Here is a 24,118-nt window from a genome sequence, read left to right on the forward strand (position 1 = left end):
ACTGTAATACCCCAAAATAAAGGTGAAATAAAATTATATTGAAGGCTCAGGAGAAACTGAAATTAATTTGAAAGCAATATAATGTTCCTCTAGTAGAAGACAGCATTATATTTTCTTCCTATACACAAATGTGTAAGCAGCAATCCAGTTTTATTGTTTCAGAGAAGATGTGCCATAAGCGGAGGTGGTAACAGAACAGAGTCAGATTGTTCTGCTGCTCTGGGGACTTGTGCTTGTACACTGTGGGACTGCCCAGCTGCCTCTGGCAAACATGGAAAAATAGACAGTGAGAAGCAAACTGCACTGGATAGAATCATAGAATCAAGCAGGTTGGAAGAGACCTCCAAGATCATCCAGTCCAACCTAGCACCCAGCCCTAGACACTCAACCAGACCATGGCACTAAGTGCCTCATCCAGGCTTTGCTTCAACACCTCCAGGGATGGTGACTCCACCACCTCCCTGGGCAGCCCATTCCAATGCCAATCACTCTCTCTGTGAAGAACTTCCTTCTAACATCCAGCCTATACTTCCCCTGGCACAACTTGAGACTGTGTCCCCTTGTTCTATTGGTGGTTGCCTGGGAGAAGAGGCCAACCCCACCTGGCTACAACCTCCCTTCAGGTAGTTGTAGACAGCAATGAGGTCCCCCCTGAGCCTCCTCTTTCCCAGGCTGCACACCCCCAGCTTCCTCAGCCTCTCCTCATAGGAGAGGGTTTGTGTTCCAGGCCCCTCCCCAGCCTTGTTGCCCTTCTCTGGACACGTTCCAGCACCTCAACATCTCTCTTGAATTGAGGAGCCCAGAACTGGACATAGTACTCAAGGTGTGGCCTTGAGTGCTATATTTGTCAAAATCAAAGCAGGGTATTTAGTAAGTGTCTAAAACCAAGCATCATCAGAAAAGGATGTTAATAACCACCTTAATTTCTGTGGGAAGGGACAAATAAAAAAGTATGTCTGAGTGAGGGGAGAAGTGAGTATGGAAACCACAACCAAAGCAAGACCAAATCCATGTGCATAGATCTGTGTCTTGATATGGCCTGATGTTTTCCTGGCCCAAGCAATGCAAATTAAAATCAGTCAGATTATTTAGACCTCAACATTCCTGTACTATACAAGGGTGTATAATAAGCCTTGCATGAGATGGGTGGGGAGACAGTCCAAGATTTGAAAGAAGATTGTGTGACCTTAAAGAGTAGGGATTTTGATCTCATGATTTCTACTCTAGTCTGGTTTATAACAGTGCAAGATTCAGAGAAAATACTACAGAGAGGTCACATATTGAAGATGTGCATTTCAAGCATCCCAAGCACATCTGTCCACAGCCAGGTATAGAACTCCAATGTACTAGATTCACTCTGGAGAGCTTTGGCTGGAGACATCTGTCCCAAGCAAAAGGGCTGTGAAGAAAGCCCCAGAACATTCAAAGGAAGCACTCTAGAGGAGTAAACATGGTGCCACTCCATCAGGTAGAATACAGCATGGGCATGCCCCTCTGTGTTCCCCATATAATTAACAGAAGAAGAGGGGTGTCTCCCACCACTGGCTTGGTCCACCATAATGCAAGTGAGGTAGGAGTTTGCCTCTGTTGACTCAAATGGTAGCTCAGGGTAATTAGCTCAGTCTTTTTATCCATCTTATAGATAACTTGGGCAAAATATATCTCATCTGAAATCTCTCAGTTCTTGCTCATGAATGCCACAGGGACACAAGACTGCAGAGGTCTTCTGGGAAATGATGTTGTTCTGTTGCTAGTAACATCACCATATGTCCATGTACACAGAGTCCTGTGAAATGGATGTGGTGCTTAGGGATATGGTTTAATGCGAATGTTGCAGAGCACAGTTCTAGGTTGGCCTTGGTGATCCCAAGGGTCTCTTCCAACCTGGATATTTCTGTGAAAAGCAGTTAGACTACTACAGGAAAACATTTATTTGGCACTTCTTCTCCAGCTGACAGTGCTTGGATGGCAAGAAATGATTTTCCATTTTCCACTTTGTGCAGTCATGGATGCTTCATTCATGCACTGAGTCATGGAATTCAGGGCTGGATGGGACCTCAAGGATCATCTAGCTCCAGTGCCACTGCCATGGGCAAAGACATTTCACACTAGATCAGATTGCTTAGAGCCCCATCCAGCCTGGCCTTAGAGACACTCTCCTGTGCTCTGCATAGTTGCTTTCCTCCATCTGGAGGTTATCTGCCAGATGTATTATTGAGGGGAAACATTTTTGCTTTAGTTTGTGCTAGGCTAAACACTGCACATATGGTTGGCATGGTGCCTCTAGTCCTGGTGATTCTTCTCTGCACCCATTTGATCAGGACTGTACACTGTCTCAGCTCACATGAACTAAGTCGAGAGCAGCATGTTTTCCTGTCTTGGCTGGGATGAAGGATAAATGACTGAACTGATACAGCTGCAAACACCACTCCAGTTTTTCCACAATTACATGATGCTCCCAGGCTCATACCTGTGCTGTGGCTAGCTACTGTGTTCTGTCCATCCCCTGTTGTGGTTTTTCCCACCAGAGCAGAGCCATGCATCTGCTCTTTGCTGTGAGCACTTGTGCCAGTGCTTATGCTGCTGGAGAAAGGTGAGGCCAAGCAGTGTGGGCCAGCTCACACCCATCCTGTCATGTAAAAGTGCCTTAAAGAAAACAGAGTGGAGCTCTCCAAAATGGAGATGCGAATGCAACAAGAGGCTTGGGGAGAAGCAGATGGCTTCTGGGCTTGGACTGACTTTCTTGGACTCAGCAGCATGGAGACATTAGGACAATACATGGCCTTATGTTTGCACTGTTGCTCCTGATTTCTGTTTCCACAGGCTTTTTGACACGATGCAGGTGTTCTTTGCTCTCAATTCTCTGTTGTGTGCCCACTTTTGGAGATAGGATTGTCAATAATAAGGTCAAATGGTGTGCTTTCCAGGTTTGATTATGGAAGACCCACAGTACAAAGCTCATTCCAGTTCCTTCCTCCAGCACTACTTGCTGTGGTCTTTCTTTAGAGACGGATACATGATTGCTAATTTTTTACTGACCTCATCCACCTACATCTCCTTTTCTCCTTCTTAAGTAGGAGCACTGACCAAGAGCTGGTCAGTAAGTGCTCCACATCTTGTGGGAGATACTGAAACTTTTTATTTGTAGGTTCCATTAAAGGATTTGGATGTTATCATTCTAATGTAAGGAGCCTGACATGTGTTCAAGCAGAGATAAACTTATTTATAAGTTGGCATGGAGCATCTTTTTGGGAACACTAGCAAGAGAAAAGTGGGGGAATGTCCCATCTGCTGTACCAGCAGGTGCACAAAAGAAACAATGTGGTAAGTGAGAAGGGAGCAATGAATGAAGAGAGAAAACACATTCAAGGCAGGAAAAATTGTGATGAAGAGAAGGGTAACTAGGAAAGAGAGCTGAAACAGGAAATACTGAGAGAGATAACCCATTGTAGCACGAGTCAACTTCTAGCACCAGGCCTGGGCTTCTCCTGTGTAACACCTCTTTGGCTTTCCACATTTTTGCCAGATGAGAAATGGGTGTCAGCAGCTGAGTGAAAAGCCTGTCCCAGCAGAGGAGCTGCGAGGGAGTCTGTCAGGCACCTACTGCTGCTGCTGGGAGCACAGGAGATGCAAGGGTCAGGACTTGCCTCAAGGAGGACTGGGAAAACGTGGTGTTGATGAAATTATTACCTTGATGAGTAAAATCTTTGTACTAGATAGGATACTGAAAGAAGCTCCACCATTCTAGCTCTATGTTTACAGTTGTGTTTTGTGCTAACTTCTCTAATCAGTGAGATTTGTCATTTATCCCAGCACAGACCAGTGGAAGGGGGCAGAGACCTGAGGAAAAGGAAGGGGGGGGGCAAAGGGAAGGATAGCAAGCATTTGCATGGAAATGAGAACTAGGGAAATGAGGAGAAACAGTGAGCAATAGAGAAAAATATGAACAAGAGAAAAGGGACAGAAGAAAAGTGTGAAAGGAAACAGGAAGAAAATCTTATTGCCCAAGTCCAGGAGGGAAATCTCTTCAGTGACAAGAGAGGAAAATGCATACTGCTGTTAGAGAAGCTGTATAGAAAAGCTTAACATATGGCAGTCTAACTATGGCTGTTACATAAGCCAAACATGGGAAAGAGTTGTGTGCTAGAGGTAGAGAGGGCAAGAGTAGCTGAGACACTAACCTAAGAGAGCCAGCTCAAATATGAGCAAAGAGGAAGAAGGTTTAAGCATATGAACACAAGCTGTGTTGTACCACTTGATCTCAGAGTGAAACAAGATGCTGGACTGTTCTCTTTACTGGTAGAGATGTACAGCCAGTGACATGAGAGGAAGGTTTGGGTTGAGGTACTGATGACAATGGAGATGTCTAAAGTAAAGAGGGATGAAGCTACCCTGATGCATTAGCAGCCTCCTTTGGACTGTCCATATGCCACTGCTGTTCTGCCTCCAGCAAACTGCCACTTCTCCATTGTTTGACATTGAGCCACTGACTTAAGTCTGTAGTGCTTCAGCTTCCCCATAAGTGAAATATAACAAGTAATGTGAACAGCTGCTTTACTAAAACAGCAGCTGTAACACTTATATTCCCATTCATAATCTGAAAGAGCAGTGAGCAGGCTTTTATCAGCACTTGGAGGATTTCAGATGAAAGCAGGGCCTCCAGAGTACAAATATTTTTGCCTTGTCACACCAATGTATAAACTCAGTGTAGCTGCACAGAGGTCAATGACTGCTGCAGATTTCTACAGGTGGCACTGAATACAGAATGTTGGCAGCCTAGCAGAACTGTGAATAAAAATGAAGCAAATCCTGCTCCATTGCTTAGACATTTAGCTAGACCTCATACGAGTAACCACTGCATGCAGTTTGGTGTTTCTAAAGATGACTTTTCAATAAAGCAGGGTAAGTTTTTAAAATGCAGCCAGGACATAGCAGCTGACAGAGGAAGCTCACAAAAGTAAATCCCTAGGTATAGAAGGCATCACCAGGCTCTTTAAATGATAAAGTTCCACCTTTCTAAGCTCAAGCAAAAGAAACCTCTCTTCTTGCTAAAAATGCTCTGTGCCAACAGATCACAAATACTCAAACTACATATTTAAATGCAGAGAGAGTCCTCAGGGATTTGAGGACAAGTATGGTCATGTGCCTGTGCTGACTGATTTAAGGCTGCAAAAATGATGCTCTTAAGCAATAAAAAATACCCATGAGTCTCATCAAGAGGTTCAGTCAGGCTTTTGTGGCTCCCACTACATTAGAGAAATTCTGTGGGGATAGGATGCTGCCACTGCACAGTGACATAAGCGAGTGGAGGTCTGAGCCCTTACATTTCCAGGCCTCAGGACTCCAGAGAAAGGCCAAGACAAGAGGTGGTTGCTGTCAGAGTCCTTGCACACAACACAAAGCCTGGAAATGTCAGTGCACTCAGAAAGATACACAGAGCTGAACGTCACAAAAGAGACTCATGCCATGTTTTGAGAAGGTAGGTCTTTCAGGACGAATATTATGAGCTTCTGAGAAAGAGCATCAGCCTGTGGCAGCTTGGATTTGTAAGCTCCTTCTTTCACAAAGGGATCCCAGGTAAGTTCTCAGTGAACAGGGACTCTGTCCAGGCATGTGAGGATGGTGAAAGTGGTCCTGCTCAGCAGCAGGAAGGTGCAATGGTGTGATAGTATGCAGCAAAACCATTTTCAGCTGACCCTGTCAGTTTCATGCATGGCTACCAGGTGCCACGTAGTACAGATTCCAAACACCTGGGCGAGAGTGCTGTGGCCACCCTGCAGAGCCTGGGCTTTCCTGGTGCCTGCCTGTACTTCCAAAAAGATAAACTCCTTGAAGGCTGAGACCTGAGACCTTGCTGGTCGCTTTGGGCAGGAGACCTTCATAACAACCACCAGCTGAAAGAGTAGATATACATAGAGAACGAGCATGGGAGAAACTTGGACTGCCAGAGACTGTCACTGGCAGGAGGAGAGTCTCTTAGGCAGGAGCCCGCTCCCAAAAGAGCCTGATGGAGTTCACCTGCTGGCCATGGAGCTGTCGTACGTGGCTGTCAGATAGCAGGGCACACGGTAACCCCTTTCTCCCGAGGCTCTCACACTCACTGCTCCTCTGTTCCCACACACAGATAGGATGCAGACCGTTAACAGCCTGGGGCACGACCCTCAGCCAGCTGAAATACCACACACTGGAGCTCAGCCTCACTAGGGAGGCCCAGCCAGCACACACAGATGATGTCAGATTGGCCACTAACCCTCTTCCTATCTAACCGGGGGGCCACCAGGCCCCCCGGCCTTTGTCTCCCCCCACCCCCATTCACTTGATGTGCACCATAGGGACTCACCAGTGATGACAGGAGGAGGATCCCTCTGCCCAGATGGGCACAGCTTGGGGCTTCTGCCCTTCCTGGGGGAATTAAAAAGCTGAGTGGGCAGGGAGTTCAAAGTGGCCACACCTGGGGTGGGAGGAGACTCCAGCAGAGCCCATATGCTCTGCAATTTGAGGGGAAAAGGGGGGGAAATGGAGTGGGTGGGATGGAATGGAAAAAGGGCAGATATGGTGTTCCAGTGTGATGTGGTACAGATGATCCTGCTCTGGCAGGGGGTTGGACTCGATGATCTTTCAAGGTCTCTTCCAGCCCCTAATATTCTGTGATTCTGTGAACCCAGCAATAGTGTCTCCATGCCAGTCAGAGGTCTAAATTTCCAACAGTGGTGATTCAAGGCTCAATTTGTCACTCACACACAGGGCTCTAATGCTACTTCAAGGTTCTTCAACATCATCATGGGCTAATAGTCACGACAACGAGTCTCAGAATACCCGAGGGCATCCTGAATGGCACCAGGCATGAAGAATGCAGAGACTCCCCTCTCACATCTAGTCAGCTCAGTGACTCATTAGGCTCCTCTGACTCTGCTGGTGTGGAACTGGGTTTCATTTGTTCAAACATCCCTATGGAGTCATTTGTGCTGTCAGAATACCCTTCCTGGTTTAGCAGATCTGCTGTAATTACTGTGCCATATCTACCAGCTCTGAAAAGATAACATGGGACCATCGTGCATCAAAGATGTCACCAGGTGACTCCTGCATGTAGACACCTAATTAAAAGAATCTAAGATGGACCCAGATCCTACTCTGGATATTCAATTCACAAAGACATTTGCAACTGCAATTTCTGCCTCTGAATGTTCTGTACAGTTTAATCAATATCAGCAAACCCAGAAGACACTCAGTCAAGTGGTTTTTGTTTGCCTCCTTCCCAAATTGCAATCAACAAATCAGATCGATCATTTGAGCTATTACCTCCTAAGATGAAAACCTGAAGTTTTGGCATTTGAAAAGCCAGGGCCCTTCCCTAGTCTTTAGCCAAGATGAGCACATAACAGAAATGCAGCCAGACTTTCTATGTTTCAGTGACTGCAGCAAATGGCTGATGCCATACCTGTATAGGTAATGGCTTTAATGAGTACAACCTTTCCTGCTCTGCCCTATGCAAGGCATGTACTGCCTTTACCCATGCTTTATTTCAAGTAATCAGATAAAGAAATCTAACATAACTTCTGCCACACTAGTTCTGTCTTCCTCCCCTGCTAGATCTGCAGTATCCATTATCAGTAAGCATGATACTGGCTGCCCAGTAATACTGGGGTTTATGCTCTTACAAGCCTTGGCTACTGTGCTGAAATCTTGGTGCCAGTATTCAGTGCTAGTTACCTTGCTCCACATTTATCACCCAGCAGCAAGGCTTAGCTCAATATTTGAGCACAGTCAAAATCCATCAGGAGATCTTTATGTGCACCTGGTTTTGGCAAAACATCTTTCCTCCACTGGCTTTCTGTACGGCTGAGTTCTGACTGACAAGCTCACCGAGCAAATCCATTCCTGTCTTGTTAAAGGCACTTGCAAGGACTTACAAGCTCCCAGGAGCATGCACTAGGACACAGCACAGTGGCCATGCAGTGCTCTCTAAGGTTGTCTTTAATATGGGATATGACAAAAAATGCACATGAGAAAAAATTTACCACGTGGCCTGCATAAAGACACTCTTGTGTTTAACTGCCTTCAAAGTCCTTCAGAGTTAGAAAGGACAGGCCAAAGGAGTCATGTAGGGATTTGAAGCACTGGAAGGATTCAAACAAATGTCTTTTCCCATGGGTAAGTGAAAAATTACTACAAATATATAAAGTTGAAGTGTAGTTTAGGTTTAGATGAGACAACTGGGAGAAAGACCCTCTCCTGCTGCCAGAGCATAGGCCCATGTTGCCCTTCTGGGTGTGGAAGTGGTAGGTTTACAGCAGCTGCATGGCCACGGCAGATGGAATGGACAGAATGAGAGCCTAGAATTAGCTCTTGTTTGTTGAAGGCTGAACTGCTCTAAAAACCCCCTTACAACCTGAAGGAAGCAGAAATAGCCCACTACCTTTTCTTGCCAAACTGCAGGAAGGCTGTGTTTTCTCTTTCCCACACATGACTTGCCACACTTGCCTTTTCCACCACTTCCCCTTTGGAGGATGCCAGACAGCTTTGCCTGAGGTTGCAGCTGAAGGTCGCATGGGAATTTGTTTAGTGCAGGTTGTATCTCCATGGCTGATTAGTAATGTTTCCCAGATGGTACCTCCTTTATTTGCTGTCTGAAAATGAGGCTGGCTTTTGCTGCACTTGAGGTATAGTCCAAAAAGTGGTTTGGGGTTTTGGGTTGGTTTTGTTTTTTTTCACTCTATCCCTTTCCTGTTGGTGTCCTCCATTTCTAACAGCTTGGAATCATGGAGTCAGTCTATGATTCTATGATTCCTCTCCATATTTATGAAACATCTGAAGTGAAGACAGATTGCCAGATCAAATGAATGGCTAGGGAAAAAACCCAACACAATGCAGGGCTTCTTCCTCTCCTCCTTTAATGGCTGCCTCCTCCCTCCTCCCCATAGATTCACAGTTTTTTCTCCCTCCTGAGTTTTCCTTTCACTTCACTGTTTTTAATTCTTATATATCCTCTAAGGCAATTGTACCTTCTCCCACAGTTTCAACACTGTTTCTTTGGCCAAGCCTCAAACTCAGCTCAACTCTTTTCCAGCTGTGCCTATAATTCCTCTGATACCTGCTTTTGCATGTCTATTCACTATGCCAATGCAAGGGTTTTTCTAAGATGAAACCCAGTCTTCTCCCTTGAGCCTCTTCTGCTTCATTCATAACTGTGGACAACTCTTTTTTGTCTCTCTCTCTCTTGTGATCTTGACTGTTTTCTCTCTTTCAACTATACTAAATTTTGCCTCATTATTTCCTGTAATTTCTCTCTTAATATAATCAAGATTCGTTTTTCCATTGCTACCTGCAGTCTCAACACCTGCTTAATCTTCTGCCCTTGTGGCAGTAGATTCCTGCAATAGATAGATAGCTGGAATGCTGCTAGAACATTTCAGCAAGGGAATAAATCCTGCTCATCTGCTTTTATTTTTCTGTTCAGTTGGGTTTTTGTTTAGTCTGAACGAGTTGTGTCTCCATCATAAGCTGGCTTTCCTTCATAGACAAATCAGAGCGCAGATGTAGTCCTGCAGTGGCAAGTACCACGTTCAGCCTGAGCTGTTATTGAACAGATGTCACTTGGTGTCATGAATTTCCTTTGCTACTCCATTGTAAGGTCACCTAATTTGTTTTCGATTCTACACCAATTACTTCATGCCACTTGTTATAAGCAAACAAGTTAATTCAGCTTGTAAGACCCAAATCTTTACCCTCCAGATACTTTCTCCAGTGGAGTGTTGCCAGCTTGTGTTCTCTGAGGCACTGACTAGACACCTGCACTGCATGGCAGGATTAGAAAGGTCTTCCCTTGGGTTTTATGCAAAAACCAAGGATTCAGAGCTATTCCTACTTGAATGGGAAAGATGAAGATTCATCTACACTGCCTCTTTATTTGAGCTCTTTTGTTTTCCAGTTCTGGGCTCCTCCATTCAAGAGAGACATTAAGATACTGGAACATGTCCAGAGAAGGGCGATGAAGATGGTGAGAGGCCTGGAACACAGCCCTATGGAGAGAGGCTGAGGGAGCTGGGGGTGTGCAGCTTGGAGAAGAGGAGGCTCAGGGGGGACCTCATTGCTGTCTGCAACTACCTGAAGGGAGGCTGTAGCCAGGTGGGGGTTGGCCTCTTCTCCCAGGCAACCAGCAACAGAACAAGGGGACAGTCTCAAGTTGTGCCAGGGGAAATATAGGCTGGATGTTAGGAGGAAGTTCTTCCCAGAGAGAGTGATTGGCATTGGAATGGGCTGCCCAGGGAAGTGGTGGAGTTGCCATCCCTGGAGGTGTTGAAGCAAAGCCTGGATGAGGCACTTGGTGCCATGGTCTGGTTGAGTGGCTAGGGTTGGGTGCTAGGTTGGACTGGATGATCTTGGAGGTCTCTTCCAACCTGTTTGATTCTATGATAATGATAATTCTATGCAAAGGAAGTTTCACCTCAACATGAGGAAGAACTTCCTAAAGGATCATAGAGCACTGGAACAGGCTCTCCAGAGAGATTGTGGAGTCACCTCTGGAGACTTCCAAGAGCCACCTAGATGCGTTCCTGTGAGATCTGGGCTAGATTCTATAGTCCTGCTCTGGCAGAGAGGTTGGACTCGATGATCTATGGAGGTCCCTTCCAACCCCTAGCATCCTGTGATCTGAGCAGCATAGCCCCCATGACAAAAGCTGACCGTGTCTGATTCCACCCAGTAGAGGTCAGTGGCAACCTTAGTTGCCAAAGTTGCTCCGTGCATCAAGTCCAGTGTGCACACACAACCTTGTGGGAGAGAAAGGCACCCAGCAGAGAGATGGCCGAGTCCAGTTCTCACACTCAGTGCTGGGAAATCCCGTATTTGCCTCTGGATAGGGTCATAAACACGTTGTATATACAACACTGCCACTCTACATGTGCAATACACCTCTTTTTCTTGTACTGGACTTTTCATTTTAGGAAATACCACTTGTGGTTCACAGTAGTTTCTCTTTCTTAGTGCTTCTTTTTCTTCCCTTTAAATTATGTTTTAAATATCACTTTGGCCACTGTGGCCAATTTAGCCTAAAGTTAAGAATTCCAAGAGTAGTTTTATTTAATACTGAAGGTGCATAATTTATTAGAGCTCTTTCTTTTCACGTTTTCTTTTATCTATTGCTGCCCATGAGGGCTATGTGAAATGCACTCCTTCCTTTGCTGCTTTTTCAATATCCTTATGCCTCACCCCTCCTGCAAGACTCATCTCATCAACACAGAGTGTATCTCAGACATAAGAGGCTAGAGGCCTCAAGACTCATGCTGCCAATATAGAGCATATTCCAAATACAAGAGGTTAGAGACCCTGTATAATGAACTGTTTTGCAGAAGATAATTGTATGTTGTGTTTTCCTGCCTGTTTTTCTTCTTTCTGGAAAGCACTGCAAGCTCTATTTCACTTTAGCTTTCAGTGCAGCCCAAGCACCAGCTCTGTCACAGAAACAGCAAGGTACATGTGAATGGGGACAAACTGCTAATTAGAGCTCAGTTTGTCTCTGTTAATTTGTCTCAGATTTACCAGCCTTGAACTGCTTGATATATGGCAATGACACTCTTGTAATTCATAGCTACTCATCATTTAAACTGCAATAAAAGAGATGCACAGTGGTTGATAGAGATTAATGACCCCCTAGAGACCTCCTGACCTAAGGCCAAGACTAAATAACCTTGATCTATCATAAATTCCCATCCTACTGCTTTGGCCAGGGTTCGTCATTGCTGTTGGAAGCTGAAAGGCATGAAACAAAGTGTAAGATGTCTCTTTTCTCCCCAGTGCCAAGTTCTGTGATGTGCATATCCTAAATTGCCTAGGAAATATTCAGTACTGCCAGGGAATTTACTTTCCCGGTGTTAGCTCACCACCTTCCATTTTTATAGTCTGACTACTCTGTTTGTCTAATTAAGAGAGTAAGTTGCAGTCGCCTGTAAAGCTATTTTTTCCTCAGTTTTTAACACATCTTTCTAGTGGCAACACAAGGTACTTGTATTGAAATGCACCACAGTCATAATATTGACACTAAAACCCACTAAAGTCAGATCACACACAGGTTTTTCTGCTTCCTTTCTTATGTGTGTTTGTGCCAGAGCTTTGGTAGATGAGCCATCCTCCCCCAAGCAGTAGGAAAACCCAAGTCAGGGCAGCCCAGGGCAGGACACAGCCCTTGGGGACTGGTAAAAGTGATGCTAACAGTTGTTATAAAGCACATGAAGCAACCTCTAAACTAATGATGGTATCAGAGCCCAAGCACTTCTTTGTAACAGAGAGATCGTTTGTTTTGGTTTATCAGGAACAAACAATAGAAAACACTGATCCCTTATCTCAACAGTAACCTGAGTCACTATTATGACAAGGGAGCAGCACAAGCTTAGGACTGTGGCATGGACTGTGATGCTCTTGGTAGGGATGGTCCCTGTGATGTTAGGCCTAATCAAGATGGATGATTCCTTCTGTGGATTCCTATGCCTGTAAACACTTTTTGCCTGGTCCAGACAAGACCCTTCCCAGAAGAGGTTCAAAGCAGCTGATGGAGAAAATTTCCACCAGCAAACTCCCTCACTTACTGTTCATCACACACTTCTTCCCAATCCTTCTGAACCCATGGGAGAAGAAGAGACCACCCAAAAGGAAAGAAGCCTTCAGAACTGAGTGAAGGAGCTGGAGAGCTGCTGGAAGAGCAGAGAGGTGGTAGGGCAAAACTCGTCAAGCTCAAATAGGAGCTAAGGAGCAAAGACCTGGTGAGGATCAGCATATGTAATGTTATTCTTTTTTGGTCTTGCTTTTAGGGGAGATGAGGCTAAGAAATGCTGAGATGCACAGGAAGGTAGGAGAGAAGGCAAAGGATGCTGCACAATGCTCAATTCCCTAACAACGTCATTCATGCAGCACTGTATCAGTGTCCTTGGGGCATCGTGCACTTTATAAGGAATCTGCAACCAGTCAAGCAAAAGTGTGTCAGGTGGAAGGGGGAGGCTTATCTTTAATGTCTTCACAATAAGATATCCTGGCCTGTGGTGCCAAAACTCCATGAAGGACTAAAATATGCAGTCTTATTTAGCGTTTTACCTCAGATATGTTAATTTATCAGACTTCATTTTGTGTCATCTCTCTGCATCTATTTCTGATGATTGATGGATTGTAGAAGTTGCAGCCAGAAGATTTAACCAGGTATTTCACCTGAGTTAATTCACCTGCAGAGCTCTTCCCTCCATCATTTGCTAGTGCCATCTTAACCCTAATGGCACACACCCCAAGGAACTCTGAGCAGTGGATCTTTTCTCTCACCCAACCCACAGTTTCATCTTCTTCATTGTTACAGGCTTGGGTTAGGATAAAAACCTCAACAAAGTTAATGGCAAACTGAACAAATTTCAGCAACACTGGAAGACTGAGGGACAGAGAGACCTCCTGCCAAACCCTGCACTCTCCAAGGTGACCAGCAGTGTACTGGGGCAAGTTCAGACAACTGAGCTGCAAGAGCAGTGGAAACATTATTCTTCTCTCCATGACATAAGGTTTAATCTAGTGTTCTTACCTGCATGACTTCCAGAACTCTCTTCCCTTTACTTAATACACCTGCCTGGAAAAAAAAAAACAAACACACCAGATGAGAGATTTCAGCAGAATTTCTCTCCATGCTATTTTTCTGACTGTTTCCTAGTATTTCAGAAGGTAGATATCAGCATTAAAACATACCTTTCAATCAACTCAGCCAACAACTACGTGTTTTATCCATATAATTTTCCCATCATAAGTATACTGGCAGTACAGCATACACCAGAGATGAGTTGTCAAAAGAAAAAACAGCACAAGAAGCAGGTCTTTTTTTTTTTCACCTATGATTCATTAGGGTGCAACTGTGCCCCTTTTTCTGTGCAAATTCCTTTTGTTTGGTTTTTTGGCTTGTTTTGGGTTTTGTTTTCTGCAAATGTTGTTGTGGAGTTTCCTGCTTGTGTCGATGAATGAGTAGTTGTATGGATGGGCAGACAGATGTCTGGACAGGGAGTTTTATTTAGGCAGATGGGGATTTGGCATGTGAACAAGTATAGTCATGCCAGAATTGCTTTCTCGCCTGTCATGGGTAGAGAGATAGAAATAAATGTAGGTATACACATGGTTATTGGCAGGAATGTGAGATAAAAGGGAGTATCTCCCAGGCTGATAGCATTCTGCTTTGTCAAGAGGGAAAACAGCTATCTAAAAACTGGGATCAGCATACCAGGGAAATATAACATTCTCTCTTGTGCAAAAAACTAGAAGAGGAAAACATTCTTAAATGATTTGATTTCTTCCTAGGCTTATTTTTCACCTGTCTGTATATGAAACTGTAGGGTAAGCATAAACACCAACATCATGTCCTCAGGAGACCAGGGAGAGTGGACACAGTGCCTGTAATGATGATCCTGACAGGAAGAGTTGGTGATCCACACACCCTGGCTGGCTCTAGAGCTATGCCACACTGCATTGCAGGACAGATTCAGAGAGGTCGTTGCAGCAGAGGATCCTGCAGGCAGTACCACAGTTATGCCACCTATGTGGCCTTGCCTTTATCTAACAGTACAGCAGCAAATTCTCATGTGAACAGCCTATCTGCTGGATAGGAGAAATGATGAACAGCATTGTTTTCTTACAAGAAAACCCTGTAATAGTCTCAATGACTAAAGAGGGGCAACCCTTTCTATTGTCAGAGTGCCCACGCCGAGCTGTGCTCTGATGAGAGGTCAGTTTGATGCTGCACAATGTGAGATGAGCAGCATCTCAAGGGATGTTAGGTTATCTATACTACTCTCTCTTGCTTTATATTACTGGGCCACATAAATAGCATTTTAAATTATACTTTTCAGAGTCTGAGTGCCTTTCTTACTGGGATCATAGCAAGCCAGCTAACATGCAGTGGAGAAAGCTGCACCAGAAAAGCCATCACACGTCCTATTTGGTAACTGCACTGTGCCAGGGTGAAAGGGGCAGGGAATGGGGAAGCTGCTTTTGCTGAGAGCTGGGCTTCACTGCGTTGTCATGGCCAGGGGAGGCAGGGAAACAAGCACCCGGGCTGCCAGAATTGTTTTGCTGGCGCTGGTCAGATCATGTCCCAGCAGCTGTCTTGTCTTTACCTTCCACCTGCTGCACTTAAGAGCAAGAAACCCTTTCAGCGTGTGTAAAATACATATTGGCATTGCCCTCTGCTGGTTAGTTCTGGCCCCACCGCGGGGCTCTGGCGGCTCCGATCTCAGACTCCTGTCTTAGCTTGCTGCAAAACTGGGCAAGTTGGATGTGGGTGGCCACCAACACATACTCGAGGAACTCGGTGCAGAATATCATCCTCTCCATCACCCTCCCCCCCACCCCCGGTATTTTTCTCATTTATTCTAAAGGGAATATTTTCAGCGTGCTCGTGGCTCACATTTGCTTCACCTGTCTCAGATCCCTCAAGGGATGGAGTCAACCAATCATAGAGTCATAGAATCAACCAGGTTGGAAGAGACCTCCAGGATCATCCAGTCCAACCTAGCACCCAGCCCTAGCCACTCAACCAGACCATGGCACTAAGTGCCTCAGCCAGGCTTTTCTTGAACACCTCCAGGGATGGTGACTCCACCACCTCCCTGGGCAGCCTATTCCAATGCCAATCACTCTCTCTGCCAACAACTTCCTCCTAACATCCAGCCTAGACTTCCTCCACAGGGAATCTAGGCTGTGCTGGCAAGTTTGGCTGAGGAAGTTTTTCCTATTCCCTGTTGAGATGAGCACAGCCCTACTCATCAGGAAAATGGCTGGAGAGTGGATGCAGGGAGGAAGATGATTGCCCCACCAGGGGGAAGAAGAACAATAGCAGGGAGATTTAGAAAACTGAATGGTCCTCAGTTTGAACTGCAGCTTTACCCAGCCTTGTTCCCATGTGGTAAACACTTGTGTGCATTTACCAGAAGGAGCAGAGAAATGGTCAGATCTTGCTATTTTTTACATTCTATTCTATTCTAGTATATTACATTACATTATATGATATATTACAGGCATAGCTATACCACTGTTTATTATTGAGACTATATTATAATATTTGTGTTGTTTATAATATTAATATTATAATATTTATATTTAGATTGTTATTTTCTATTTTTCTGTCATGAAATGGAGGAAGCTTTCTGAGCATCTTGGCTGTGCCCAGTGAAGTCTGAGGCAGCTAAGAAGGCGAGAGCTACTATCAGTGCACCCACTTCCACTCAGCCAGCTGAAATGCTGGTGGGCACAAAATAATACAGACTGAAAACACATTTTAAGTGAAACAAAAAATGACAAGGTAAACATTCGTGTCACTCTGCCAGCTTCCACACCCAAATCAAAGAGGGTAACAAGCTCCCAAACAGACAGACTTTGCGAACAGCAACTTCTTGACACAGCAGCAAAGCCAAAACAGAAACCCAGCAGGCCAAAGTCAAAATGCAAATACAGTGGCAGCCACTATGTGTTTAAAGCAAGTGATACCTGCCTGTGACTCTGCAAAACTGACAAGTCCAGAAGATCATCTACAAATACTGAAACTGGGGAGGAACAGAAAGCAGTGTATCTTCTGGTCTGCACTCAAGAGTTCATGCCTGCACAGCCAGGCTGCTCAGGGCAGGTCTCCTCTGTACTCGTGTACTGAGGAAATATTGGATTGTTTTGTATCCTAAGGGAGGGGATACTTGGGGGCCCAAAGCAATACTGAGATTGAATTTTCTTAAGCTGCAAAGAATCTTTCCTTAAGCTCACCAAGGAAGGTCCTGGAAGGTCCAAAAAGCAGTCGCTGGTGTGATACCTGCCCGAGCTCACGTTAAATGTGTCTGGTTTGATTGCAGGGTTTAAGCACTGTGGGTTCTAGAGTAAGCAGAGATCTGAGGAATGGTTGAATTATATTTTTTTTCTGGCATCCCATGAAGCCCAGATAGGAGATGCATTCATGTGAAAAGCATTCTGCAACCAAATGCCAAGGTGCAATTTTTGCTAACATTGCAGGCTCTGGAAGATCTTCTGTGGAATTTTGAAGCTGACTTCCAACACTGTACATGCTCTACAGACATGGGCAGCAAGGGCTGCAAGATTCATTCCAGGTACCTCACAGTAATAGGAAAAGAAAACCCTGGGACATTTTATTCTACAAGTGATCTTATAATTGCTACCAGAAGATACCCACATTTGCTCACTGAAGCCTTACATTTGCCTTACAAGCAGAGATTTCTGACTGCCCAGACTCACACACAGTGAGGTTTACTGGAGGAAGCAGGTGGTACAGAGGCCATGGGTTTGCATTCTTGAGACTTCCAGTAGCTTGGGGACAAAACCCACCCTGATACAACAGGCATTGCTGTTTTTCTGCTGGTATAACCTTCATGCCTAACAGTGATCTGTCATGTAAAACTGTTTTTTGGGGCTCTGCCATTTTACCTTGCCTAGGGCTAAGCCTAGGGCAGCTGCCTGGCATGTTTGTCATAAAACCCTATAGTGCTGCTGCAAGAACCAAAGAAGAAGAATCATGAAGCAAGCTGATGCCCTAAGGGAAGTATTTTGCAAACTACTTTGGTGCTGCAGTATTCAGGCATTTTGCTCTATGATGCAGCAAGAGCAGGGAGCAGGTAGGGAGAACAAGACAGCAAATGCACTTCATACATCATTTGGAGCCTACATGCTCCTTCCATATAGCTTAACATCGTCCAAATACAGGACAACACCACCAGCAATTTCCCTGCCAGAAAACGTCTTTTTATCCCTGTTTTAAAAGTGGGGGCTCCATAGGTGAGCATTTGAGATGCCTCAATGAACCAGACTGGCCTCTAGCTGCTGCCCTGTGGTGTGTGCCACCTCTGTTGCAACAAGTAGACATCTCACACATGTTGGGACACTGAAAACAGGGCCAGACGCCTGTGTTTAGTGCAGACAGCCTAATCAGGGTGCTCAGCTCAAAGGCACCCTTAGAAGCAACGGGCACAATCAGAAGCAGAACTCCCCACTCTGCTTTTCCCAAAGCAGCAGGGGCTATACTGGGACACTAAGCAGTCCTTGGTAGAAACAACCTCTTCTACTAGTCCAGGGCAGCCAGGGCAGCAAATCTACCTTTCCAGGCAAGCTCATTTCATCTACCTCCTTTGGGCACCAGAACTTGTGTAGACTGCTGTGAAGCCTGGAGCCAGCTCTGGAAGATAACCCCAGATGTACCATGCAAAGACACGTGAGCTTGCAGCGACCACCAGCTTTTGCCTTCCATCTGCTCTGATTAAACATGTTTGTGACAATTTGGCTGTGCTTTCCTCCAGGATCTTTTTTTTTTTAACTTGAATTGAAATAAAAATTTCCAAGGGCTGGGAGTTCAAAAACATGTCTTCTTGGAGGTGAAGTCCTTTTCCTTTCTGACTTCCTTCCTCTAACCTCTGCTGCTTACAAGGAGGAAAATATCTTGGGAATCAGAATTGTCCAGTTTCTTTTGAAATGGACACAGGCTGCAGTGCTGTTTCAGTCTTTTCATTGTGAGAGGAATTGTGCCCGCTGGCTTCCATGTACAAGCCCTGACATTGCACCGAGGTTTTCATGAGCCCCTGGTTCACCTTGGGAGCTGGAAAAAACCACTGGACTTTGTGATGAAATGTAGACCTTTGTCTCCTCCTTCTGTCTCCAGCCCATGAGTCCACCCGCTGGTAATTGAAAGCTGCCTGGAAATTACTGGTCAGTTTTTACAGCAGAGGAGAGGCTGAGCTTGTGGATTTACTTCGTGGTTTCCAGCAGCCTGTTACGAATGTCAAACCTCTGCATCTCCCATGAAAAGAGCCAGCACAGCCTTCATGTGGACTATTTGCTATTCCACCGCTTTTTACATCCTCTTCTCCTGCCTTTTTGAAGGGATTAAGAAGCCCTCAGATACAGGTACCTGAGGGAAAACTTGGCAGCTCAGCTTATATGCAAATTCCACATGTTTGTGATTCAAACTGTGTTGATTAGGTACAGTAAATAAGTGTTGATTCTGACTAGATGGTTTATGTAACTAAGCAGCGCAGCAGGAATGAGGCATTACAACTATTACAGCTGCATGTGCAAATTACAGACCTCTCATTTATCGGAATAGTTGAAATGAACTGCTCCTGCTGTGCTGATTAGTTAAATAAGCCATCAAATCAGGGAACACAGCCATGTGCCATGGCACAGCGTGCAAGCTGGAATTATCTGCTGGGCTGTAGCGCTTGTGATTCATACCAGCTAGTCATCTGCCTAACCAACTCAAAGCAAAGAGTGATTTTTCTTACCCTTAACACATCATGTGATGCTTTCCCTCCCCCCCCCCCCCCAATAGTGAAATGCAGCATTAGCCTGTGGTGACTGAGTGGGGCTTTGGAGCGTTTGTGAGCATGAGCTGCACAGATATTAAATGCCGGCAGAGAGCAGGCAGGAAGAGTTTTGTGAAGAGGAGCCAGATCTAAATTCCAGGCAGGGCCAGCCATGACCCTCATCCCCACCAGATCTGAGTGTTGTCTATTGCTGCCCTGGCAAAACAACTCGAATCTGTCAGGTGTGGCTGATCCCCTCACCCAGCTGATCCTGCAGGAGAGAGCTGCACTGGCAGCCCCGTGGTGATTTCTGTGAGGGGATTACTTTCAGCCTTTCTGCTGGGTTTGGCTGTTACACCTGCATGGCTTGTTGGGAAAACAAAAGGGCAGAAATGCAGTTTGCACAGAGGGGTAGGAAGATTCGTGACTGTTCCTCCTTTTGTGGTCTTCAATAGTTATTAGCTGCAGTAGGCTTAACGTAGACTCCAGCTGGGCAAATCTTGTGCCATTGGGAAGCTGCATAAGGGGGAGATGTGCCATTCCCACACCTTATTTTTTGGAACTCTTCCCTGTCTGTCAACTTCCTCCTCTATTCAGAGACTGTTGGAATTCTTGCTTAGCTAGACATTTAGTCTGGCCTGCTAAGGATTTCCTCTTATCTCCTGGACTGTCCCATCTTGCAACTCTCCTCTCCTTCTTGCAAAATTTTCAAATAGGAAAGCATGGAGAAGAGATCCAGGGAAGTGCAGAGCTATTTGCAGTTGAGCAATACTGGGCTGAGAACTGTGGGTCGCATGGAGGATCAGGAACAGATGTGCATGGATGTTGCTCATGCAGAGAGCACCAGAGTGACCTCATGGACTGTGTGGCAGCCCTGATGGCTGCACTGGGAAACACACTGTCACGGCAGACAGCCCTATGTGAGAGTTTCAAAGCTGTGAGATCTTTCAAGCATATCATGCTTGTTTAGTCTTGACCCTGAACGTTTCTCTCATCACCAGAGACCAGAGAGGACAACTGGGGCATTGCAAACTGATGCCAGTCCTGCTTCAGGCTCAGGGCTGCAAAAAGCTACTCCAGCAAAGCTGAGTAATTTGTTCCTTCACCTTGATATATGTGCCTCTTTCAGACACTTTACTGGATATCCCACTGCACTAAGCCTGAGAATGCTTTAGCAGGCCTTTGGGATGATGCCCTTGCACAGCACATGTGAACAAAGCATGGTGCTGCAGGGCTACAGAGCAGCACCAAGCCCCAACAACAAAATCATGATGTACCCACTAGCCGCTGGATCTGATTCTGCAGAATCTGCCCAGATCTTTGGTTTTAGCCTCTCAGAGATGTGATGTATGCTGAATATCAAGTAGAACTGAGTTATATAATGTTTTATGGCAACTGGTAAGATTGATGACCTGGAAAATAGGACTTGGCACCACTGCCAGCAATTGATGAATGTGCTGCTGCCATGTGCAGGTAACAGACGGTCTCTCGGCCAGACTGTGTTTACCTCAGGTCCTGCCTTGGATTTGCTCCTTCCCTACACTGACATACCTCCTGACTTCAGGCTGACTTCTTGTCCATGCTCAGATGCTTTCCCACTTTCTGTAAGCATCCTGTTGGATGCCTGGAGAAGGAGTTTAACTGCACCCACAGCAAGTTTGCAGATGGCAAGCAACTTGGTGAAGGGATGCATTTTGGAAGTACTACCCAGTCTGAGCACTTCTCTCTCTGTGTGAGTCAGTAGTACTGCATTTGATGCACAAAACACAAGTTCACATTCCACAAGGCAAATCAGTCCTATCCTAATTGGAAGTCCAGATCCCCAGGCAATAGGTGAAATGTTGTTTCTGAGATCCTCTGGGGAGTTCTGGGATTTACCTTTCAGTCCAAGCACATCACCGAAACAAATGAACTCAGTATTAACTTTGAGTCTCCATTCTATGTTTGACAGGAAACATTAACTCCTGATTTACATTGCCACAAAGAGGTACAGGATCACACTTCTGGTGATCCTGTCAGGCTTCTCAGACTACATCTGACCTCCAGAGATCCCTTCCATCCTCAGCCATCCTGTGACTCTGTGATTGCATTCATACAGCGCTTCCTTACAGAAAGCTCTCATGATATCGTGCAATACTCTCTTACAAAGGCCCAGTGCAAATTCCAACTCCCAGATTAAAAACCAGAGAAACAAATGGAATTATAGAAAAGACAGAGATGAGCAGGAGAATGTGTAGAGGACTGAGCACTGGCAGATATTTCAATGATTGTGAATCTCTGCTATTCACCCTTAGTTCAGATCTGACACACAGTCACGTCCTTGCATCCTTTTGCTCTGGCATAAAGCAACATAAAGCTCTCCGTACACCACCACAGGGAATGCCCGAAGTAAACAGACTAATTTCAGGTAGCTAAGAGGCATCTTTGCTTCTGCCTCTAGGCCTGAACTGCTTTCTATTTTGGTGAGCACAGAGTGAAGAGGAAACTCAGCTGCTCTCTTCTCAGGTATTGCAAAGTCCATATGATTCAACAAGGGTGTTACCAGAGAAAAGTCTTTTCAGAAAGAGCCTTGTGGAAATGTGGAGCCTTTGAGAAGTGGAGAGAAGGGGATCTCATCTCAATGCCTAGGTCCATTTGGGCATGAAAAAAACTAAAGGGTGCAGCCCAAATGGGACTTGCCTTAGCCATTCTCATCCCTTCCCTAGCCACTTCTGATCACTTCTTTGTTTCTGTTTCTTACATGAGACTTTCCTATGGCCTTGCCTACTGTGCTGGATTTCAGCATCTAGGCGCTGACTGACTGCAGTCTAGCTCTTGTGAAACCTTGGTCCAGCTGTAAAAGGGTGTCACAAGTTACTGTATTTATTAAAGAAAAAAAGAAAGGAGAAAGGAGACCCAGCAAGAGTATATTACAATCAGGAATACAAATCCAGAAGTGCCTGAATTCCTCAAGAGGAAGGTGATGATCACTGTAGTTTTGCCAGTGCTGCACATGCTTCCTGGCTCTATTTGGAAAGTGGTAGGGGTTTGCTTATTTCTGTTGCTATTCATATTACCTGAGCATTGTTCCACAGAGCAGATGTGGGTTTGCAATTTCATTTTACTTTTCATTTATCCTCCCTGCCCCCGTGGGAAATCACTACATAGAGTACACAGCTGCATACATGCACGCTCAAGCACAGTGTATGGCAGGAGTCAGTATCAGCCCTGCCCATGAGCAGGAGATCTGGCGGCATCCTGGAGCCAAGTGCCTGTTGCATCCTGCAAGAAACCACCATGCAAGGGGAGATTCACACTGGAGGCTTCACCTGATGGCAATGAGAAGAAGGTTCATTGGCAAATTAAATTCCAAAGACAGAGGATTTAGCCAAACACAGGCCCCCTTTCAGATGGTGCAAGATCATGGAGTAGCTTTCCTCTCCTAGCACAAGCCACAGAGTATTGCCTAAGACCTCAGGATGTTTCCATCCCTACTAACCTCTAGCCTGTGTTTTTTGTGGACATTTGTGGAGCATCTTTCCAAAAGAGAAGGCAAAGCAACATATTTTGGGTTTTCAGGTCAGCTGCCGTCCCCAGGATGAGTTCATCCTCAACTGTGGCACCACTTGCAAGACTAACCATTCAGCAAAAGCAGTGTGTTATTTTTGCCTGACCCAAACATAGTCACAGCTCTGGCACCCTCTCAGCATCACACCTGGAAGGCAAGAGGTGGCCAGGACTACATGAGCTAGTAGCTGGAGGAGAAAGGGATCCACAGGATGGCAAAGGTGTCATATCTGGAGATCAGTGGTGCAGTCCCTGAACTGGCTCTGTGAATCTGCTGCGCAAGGGCAATAAAAGCATCATCATCAGGTCTTCCGCACTTCTCTTGCAGCCTGGTGCCTCAGAAAGCCTTTCTTCACAGTGGTTTTGGACACCACCACTGTGAGCTCTGCTGCCTGCACACAAAACGCCCCCAGTTCCTAACCTAACTGATGCCATGCACGCAGCTCGGGATCTGTGCGGCGCTGTGCAAAATCAAACCCACTGGTGCAGGCCCTGGCTTAGGTGAGATTTTGCTTTTGAAGCAATTCAAAGTGACCACATCAAATGCCACCTGTGCAGCTGCAGAAGGGCAGCAACATGGAGGTCAAACTGGGGAAAGGCAGGATCTGCAACAGCATTACTAGCCCAGACTCAAGTGCAGGAAAATGATCTCTCAGAAGAAGGTGCCCTGAAGGAACCGCTTTGGGGAACCACAGCTGCTGATCCGATGTAATCTGTATCATCGCAGTTAGGGGCAACATTTGGGCCCGATGACCTGCATCTTTGATGCTCTGATTTTCCTTCTTTATAATTAAATGAATTATAGTGGGTGTCTGGTTAACTACTCATGTCACATGAATGCTTTTTCCCATGGACAGTGAGGCTGAAAGTGAGCTGTCCCCTCACCAATCCTGCCAGCACAAAGCATAAAGACTTCACCTCTGCTCATTTTCTAGCCAAAGCAGACAGATTTGGTTCACTTCTTGTACTTTTGATGTATGCTCAAGCCAAGTAATTTTCAGGCCCATGCTGCCTTTGACAGGCAAGTATGAAAACTTTCATCCTCCCTTTTGGTAGGAGCTTATTGCAACACAGGGCATCCTGACTTTCAAATAACAAGGTAACTGCATCACCACCTAATCAGTTGCCTTAGTAACAGATTTCCTAAATTTCCCTGTTGCATTTTCATGTTCGTAAGTATGAAAATCAGATGTGGGAGAGGAAGGAAAGGAAATAAAAGAAAACCCAAGGCTCTCTAGGATGTGCTCTGTGATGGGAAGGCACCTGTC

General features: G+C 45.5%; 1 long non-coding RNA gene across 2 annotated transcripts in view; it reads right to left on the reverse strand.

The window, feature by feature from the left end:
• Positions 1 to 6,397, reverse strand: part of LOC135192552 (uncharacterized) — a 31,960-nt gene extending 25,563 nt beyond the window's left edge. For both annotated transcript variants that reach the window (XR_010309008.1, XR_010309009.1), the window contains exon 1: positions 6,341 to 6,397. This is a non-coding gene — a long non-coding RNA (uncharacterized LOC135192552). The remainder of the gene's footprint in view (positions 1 to 6,340) is intronic.
• Positions 6,398 to 24,118: the final 17,721 nt, after the last annotated feature.

This window comes from Pogoniulus pusillus, chromosome 3 (assembly GCF_015220805.1).
Source record: "Pogoniulus pusillus isolate bPogPus1 chromosome 3, bPogPus1.pri, whole genome shotgun sequence".
Classification (NCBI taxonomy): Eukaryota; Metazoa; Chordata; class Aves; order Piciformes; family Lybiidae; genus Pogoniulus; species Pogoniulus pusillus.